A 7,516-nucleotide genomic window follows, 5' to 3' on the forward strand; every position below is an offset into this window, starting at 1 on the left:
ACACTGACTCTGGCTCACTATGATAGGCGAGCTTATTATTCCTAAGCACTCGAAGAACAATGGAAAAAGAAGGATGACCAAGCCGGCTATGCCATCGAGTAGACGACAATTTTTCCGCACCAAAAGCTTGCTTATTTGATGTCCTAGCGTATGGAATCAAGGGGTAAAGACCTCCTTCACATCTGCCTTGGTATATTATTCTCCTCGTGACCTGGTCCTTGATCAAAAAGAATGTTGGCCAAAATTCAATATAAGCATGATTGTCAATGGTAAGGCGATGAACAGATAGAAGATTTTTGGAGGCACTAGGAACATGTAAGATTTTTCGAAGACGAATTTTATGTGATGGGGTTTTAATGACTGAATGACCAACATGTGCAATTCTCATACCTGTACCTCCGGCAGTGTGTACTTGTTCCTGTCCACGATACTTGTCGTGGTACGTCAGCCTCTCTAGCTCGCTGGTGATGTGGTCGGTGGCTCCACTATCAGCATACCAGTTGGTGTCGATCCCGTAGGAGTTGGTGTTGACGGAGCCAGCCATGTGTTCGCCTTGTTGATGGTTGTCGTCATCTTCGTAACGCCACCAACACTCGCTGGCAATGTGCTTGCCATACTTCTTGCAGATTTGACATTGTTGGATTCTCTGATCCTCACCATTGGTGCCTTGGGTGCCGCCTCCATTGCCGCGTGCAGCACCTTGGCCACCACGTGCAGCACCTTGGCCTCCCTGCCGCTGACCGCCCCTAGGGTTGTTGTAGAAGGGGCGTCCACCGCGACCTTGGCCGCCTCGGCCTCCATTGCCTCGACCGCGAGGCATGCCTCGCCCGCGTGAAGGATGGCCACCGTGCCCGCGTGCTGCTGCGTTTGCGGACGACCGGAAGCCGTTCGAGCCTGCTCCTTGAAGACGCTCGAGCCACTGGTCGAAGTTGGACAGTTGTCCAAAGAGTTCATCGGGAGTAATGGGCTCCGTCCTATTATCCAGTGCCGACACAAGAGGGTTGTACTCCATGTCAAGGCCTGATGTGATGAACGAGACGAGTTCATCATCAGTCACCGGTTTTCCCGCCATAGCGAGTTCATCGGCATAGGAGCGCATGCGGATGAAGAAGGCTGCTGCAGTTTGGCTCCCCTTCTGGGCGTTGACGAGGGAGCTTCTTAGGTTGTTGATGCGAGCTCGTGAAGCAGAGGCGAACATGTTGCCAAGCGCCTTCCACACCTCCTGTGCAGATTCGAGCGCGGCAACAGGGATCAGCGCCTCCTTGCTTAGCGAGTTCAGGAGATAGCCCAGCACGACCTGGTCCTGGGACAGCCAGATCGCATATGCAGGGTTGGGGACGGCCACCTCCTTTCCTTCTTTGTCGGTGGAGACGAGCTTCTCATCTGGCTTGGCGATGGATCCATCAAGGTAGCCAAAGTACCCAGCGCCCCTAATCTGTGGCAGCACCTGTGCACGCCAGAGGATGAAATTGTCCCGAGTTAATTTCTCGGTGACTTGGGTGTTGAGGCTGGGTGCGGTGGTGGAGCTGGATGATGCCATGGGGACGAAGGGGGAGGTCGATCTAGACTAGATGGAAGAGGATGCTCTGATTACCATGTAAGTTTTGCAGAAGCGTCTTACCTCCCATAGGAGGCCGCGTGGTCTTTATTAATAGAGCGGGGCTTATCCCGGATATGCATACAGGAGTTTGTTACAATCGTGGCTTGCAAGCAAAGAAAGAAAGTAAAGATAAATACAGAATATGCTAACAACTCCTATCTATCTTGCTGCTCAAGCTAACTTTCAATATCTTCATCTGACGCATATCTCCGGAACTCTTCAAACGCTAACATAGTGCACAAACATATATATCTTTTGTAAATAGTTTGAATTATTTGCTTCTAGCTATGCACGTAAAACACACAGCTCGTTTGGAACTGCTTCACGAGGATGTGCATTGTCTAATTATCACTTCATTAGGAGATGGTTCTAAACTCAATTATGTGTTTACCATTATCAATTTCTGAACTGGGATATGGAGAATTTACTTTTGTTAAATGGCAGTAGTACACAGCTAATTCCGTAAACACTAAACATCACTTGGTCCCTTCCTGTGATCTTACATCACCTGAATCATTACGGTGATTGCAGTTACAAAATGTAATTTCCTGTAACTCCTTCTGTGATTATTCCCCACCGTTGATTTTAACATGTTAACTAAAATATTTAATTTAATCAAGAAGGGTATTATGGTCCGTGCTTTTTCTTGAAGACATTATTGTTAAATAATAACCCTTATGGTTATTAGGGGTAATCCCCGCTCCCATCTCTCCGCACGAGCGGTTCCAAAAGGCCAACAACCACAACAACAACCGGATTCTCAAAAAAAAAAAGGCCAACAACCATCCACGACGGTTCCCGTGGAGACGCCTCTAGCGAACCATCGTGTCCGTTACCATTGTATATATATCGTGTCAATCATCAATAAAAATATACAGTTCGATTCATTGTTAAAAATATACAGTTCGATTCATTGTTGTCTCTCTCGATTTGCCTCTCGATTAGTTCCAACACGTTATCAGCACGCTTCCGGCGGAGCGATTCTATCGGCGCCTGGCTACGAGCCTCGTTCGCGAGTTCAACGACCGCAGCCCTCGGTTCGGAGTGGTGGCGCGGCCATCAGCCCGGCGCAAGCGCTTCCAAGCGGCAGCCTCGCCCTGTGCACGGTCACGACAGAAATCTCTCGATTTCTAACTGCCTTTTTGAGAGCGATACCCTACAGGGAATGAACAAGAGAACGAAGAACAGGGGCGTTGGCGTTCATCGATCCGAAAAAAAAATTCGAGAACGAATCAAGGAAAGGTAAAATTCCTCACTTAATTACCATCGTCTCTGGACTTGGTGGTGGCGCTCGTCGCCATCAGGCCATCAAGAACGTCAATGACGACGGCATCGGCTTCGTCTGGCCTCGGCCCCATGATGGACTGGACTGGAACACCGGCACCACCGGCTTGGCCTCTGGCGTCGGAAACGGTGGCGGGCCCTCAGGCGCTTTACACCGACTCCCTGCCTCCATCATGCGGAGACGCGCAGGGCAACGGCAGCCCCGACGTGTGGCGCGGTGACGCTCGCCGTCAACCGCTCGGCGCTCCTGAGCACGCGGTGCGTTGGCGCCCCCTCGACGCTCTGCTCGGCCTCGATTTCCGATGCGCAGCATGCGGACGTCCTCCGGCGTAGAGCGCCCGAGAACCGCAACCTGCACGCGCAGGCGGCAACCTCGGCGAAGTCGCAGACCCTGACAACGGCGAGGCGATGCCCTCGACCACTATCTCCCGGCGGGTGGTGTCGCGGCCTGGACCAACTGAAAACGCAGCGCTCCTTCCTCCGACAGTGCACGGTGCAGCCGCCCCCCTATGCGGCGGCAGCAGCACATGGCCTGCACGGCGGCATGGAGAAGCTCCTGTGTGGGCTGCGTCTCGGTGGAAATCATGGGGGACGTTCAGAGTTCTTATCTCTGAAGTAGCACCACACGTCACGGGAGAAAGAGATAAGGAAGCCTTATCTCTTCGTGAGTTTGGGATATAGCCCTGGTGGCTTTACCTATTTTCGGAATAGGCCAAAACTTGTGTCTTACATCATTTGCTATTCATTAGCATTTGTGACATTTAAGACATGTATAGATCTGCTATTAGCCCATTCTGTGGAGTCTTGAAATTCCAGAAATATGTGGCTGTTATTTGCCTGACCTATAACATGTTCTTTACCAGTACAATGACATTGTTCTGCGATTGAGATTAAATTTCTCGCACACCAATATAGATTTGCGCTTGAGAATTATTATTTTCTCGCAAAACAATCTTATTGTGATTGAGATCAATTTTCTCTCGCAAATTATTAATTCACCTAGCTGAATTATCTTGCAACTTGGTACAACATCATCTCATTTAATTTGAGGTCTATAAATTTCAAGTTTTCACTTGAACATCAAGTCTGCAACATCATTATTATTTACTACATTAGTAGTATTTTTCTGTTGAGTACCAAGATGTATTCCAGATCTTAAGTTGATGTAATACACGTCCACGTTTATCACGTGTTGAGATTAATTACGTCCATTTGCAATAGAGAAATTTAATCTCTTACAAAGATAAATTCAGTACCTCTGCAGGACTGTCTCTCCGTTGGGTACGTGGTATTCCGGAAAATTTCTATGATGTATCTATTTCCATGTTAACCACATGTCAAAATTAATACGCCTATTTGCAATTGAGATTTTCAATTTCTTGCAAATACATATGCAAAATTCAAGGTGTCATCCTTAGCATTTTGAGATTCGCACTAATGATTTCGAGCCTCCTTTCTTGAAATCTATTAATTTTGCAACATTAAGATGTATTTATATTACACAATCTGTAATATAAATAAATTACCGGTTTTCCACCGGGAATGATATGTTCTATGTGTTTACCACATTGACATTCTTTATGAACATGTCACATCGGTCGTGATTGATTTCTCCCGCACAACAAACTTGTAAAATTTTGACAACAATATCTCCCTCATTATATTAGGAAAACACAAGGTGATGAGTTGGATCTACTGCCCATGTGTAGACTATCTCTATTACTGTGAGATCTGTATGATCTACTGCTCATGTGTTTATGTTCCCACAATCGAGATTGAGAATTTTCAAGTTATACACTTGAGTCAAATTTTTGCATTCTTATTACAAAACCATGATGGTCTTTAGTTTACTTCTTGTAAATTAATTATTCCTGGCTTGCCGCTATAAGTAATCGATGGCTAACAATTTGAGGCACTTGCCCTCAATGGCCACAACTTACTTAAGCGGGTCATGGACATCAAGATCAGTCTTGCATCCCATGGGACAGCGCGTGCAATTCAAGCCATGCCACCGGGATGCAGAGGACCTCAAGGGTAACAGTTTGAAACTCACTTCAAACCCTCAACCTGACACTATCAAACTGTCATGAGACCCTATGAGCATGGAGAGCATGATGGTTGAATATGCATCAACCGGCATGTTTGGAGACTATACATTTAGTCCCTTAGTCTCCTTAGTGATCTATTTCTTTATGTCCATTTATGATGTTCTCATAAGAACATGATTATTGTTGTCATCATATATTGTATATCACAATATATTGTATCAGCACTTTGATACAAATTCATTTGTATGTATTCTATATATCCGACAGTGATTTTCTTGAGAATCTTCATGTCTATATATAGATTTCTACGGGAGTCAATCCGATAAAAAATGATATGTGCCTTGTGGGCATATGCACCACAAACTCTATACTCAGGAAAGTCCAATGTTTCCACTCTCATTGAGAGAAAGGAGATATTTTAAAATCGCTAGATGCGATGAGGTATTTGTTGGCTCAACTCGAGTCATATTTACTATCCCTGTGGGTACTCGAGTAACGTCAGGATGCTTCATTGCTTCCCAAGTTTAACTCATACCTTACTAAGTTATAGATATATTTGTCAAAATGGTTTCCATAGCGAAACTTATGCTGACAAGAAAGAGAAATACATTCTCTTTACCATATGCAACGGATATGGCAAGCACATTTTCTATGTATCATCTGGATTGTACTACACATACTACAAAACTCGTAGCATATGTTATGCCCAAGATAGTTTTCCAAAATGTCTTATACATGAAAAACTTGGCATACTCATCTTGGTCATCAAGACATTGGGTTGAAACCGAAACTATCAGCAATTCCAATAGTTTATCATTATTATGATGCTAAATTCTAACACCATTTGGATTTTATGTGCACTACAAGTGACACAGGGAAGCTAATTTTAAGGCTCACACACCTTAAAGTCTACGCTGAACCACTCAGACTCCTTGAATGCATCAAGTTGAGGTAAGTGGCTCTTCCCATCCATTGACTAGACTATTCTGGTATTCCATGGTTCTAAAAGACATATCTACATGATGGTCTTAAATGTGTGCTTTATTCACACGAAACCATTGGCTCATTATCCTGACCTTGATTTCAAGCAAATCGAATGGATAACATTGCAGAATTCTCCTTGAGTGCCTTCTCTATGGCCCTTGGATTGAGTTTAGCAATTTGTCCTAAGGTCTAGACTCAAAATGGTTTGGTAGAATCCTATCCAAAGAGTTAATCTCATTGCATTATCTTTACATTGGAATTGCAACTTGCCAACTTTACGTTGGAGTCATGCGGTCTTACACGCTCATGACAGAACTGCATAATATTATTCCCCTCTATCTTTGATATGTGGATATCTATCAAGTATTTCCTATCTGCGGTAATTCGGTTGCATACCGATATCACCACCCAGGCATACATCATTGGCCCCTCAACATATAGTTGGGATCTATGTGAGGAATAACTGTATTTCCATCAATACCTCAAGCCCCCGCACGGGGAGTTATTCAAGGTCAGTATGCTGATTCAATGAGGAATATTTCCAGGCATTAGGGGGAGATTTCAAGTACCATAAAGAATGCCAGGAAATTAGTGGAATGTTCAACACATTTCTGCCTCAAATCCACATACTCAAAGATCTGAACTATGCGTTCAGAAGATTTGCAACACATTGCAAATAACCTGCCAGATTCATTTACTGACTATAAAGGTGTCACACAATCCTACAATCCTACAAAGTACGCCTGAAAGAGTGGAGGTATCAACAAAATCCACTCCACTCCCCGTTCAAAGCAACAGGGGGAGATGTATGGCAAAAGTACGTCGGGATTCAGCTTATCACAAGCAAGGATATCAAGGCCTGTGAATCAGTAAATGCAAGTCAACTTCATGTTGTCAGACACCTAATGGGTAGTATACACCCAGTGGACGGGAAACCTCCACCAACCCAGGTCATAGTGCACACAATGACCGGGACATCGGAATACCCGACTCAATCGCACTGGGAAATCGCGAGCAGTCACCATGGGTAACGATATTTCCGTCAACTATATATTGATATATAGATTCTGGAGAATCATATAACCGGAAGTCTACAATTGTCGACATACATTTCTCAACTAGATTGCAAAACCTTTCAAATGATTCAGATCCAAAGACCATAGCCATGGCAAAGTGTGAACAACACTCGGACTGAACTCAAGCAAAGGGTATAGTCTAGATAGAAATGATCTTGCTCAATAATGGGAAGGTATTCATAAGCAATACCTACACCAGTTTTCTTCTGGAAACAGAATTGAGAACAATGAGGTGGTGAAACAAAGAGCAAGTATTGTAGCACAAGGGTTCACGCAGATACTCAACTATTCTCCAGAGGTGGAATCTCTTTCCGATAACTTATATCATTAGCAGTACAAAATCATCTATCTCTGCAGTTGATAGATGTAGTGATTACATATCCATGTGGATCACTAGATTCAGACATATATGATAGATTCCCGATGGAATCTCACTTCTGAATCGAAATGCAAAATGCAACATACATTGTGTAAAATCAGTAAGTCACCATACGACTTATTGTTGTCGGTACATATGGTACAAC

The 7,516-nt window shown here is 44.4% G+C and overlaps 1 long non-coding RNA gene and 1 pseudogene across 1 annotated transcript; both read right to left on the reverse strand.

Moving 5' to 3' along the window:
* Window positions 1-921: 921 nt before the first annotated feature.
* Window positions 922-1,061, reverse strand: LOC119342448 (annotated as a pseudogene).
* Window positions 1,062-2,413: 1,352 nt separating this feature from the next.
* LOC119340060 lies at window positions 2,414-3,476 on the reverse strand. The gene is made up of 2 exons (XR_005164348.1): window positions 2,865-3,476; window positions 2,414-2,756 (listed from the first exon to the last, which is right to left on the reverse strand). It is a non-coding gene; the product is annotated as an uncharacterized LOC119340060 (long non-coding RNA).
* Window positions 3,477-7,516: the final 4,040 nt, after the last annotated feature.

This window comes from Triticum dicoccoides, chromosome 7B (genome assembly GCF_002162155.2).
Source record: "Triticum dicoccoides isolate Atlit2015 ecotype Zavitan chromosome 7B, WEW_v2.0, whole genome shotgun sequence".
Lineage (NCBI taxonomy): Eukaryota > Viridiplantae > Streptophyta > Magnoliopsida > Poales > Poaceae > Triticum > Triticum dicoccoides.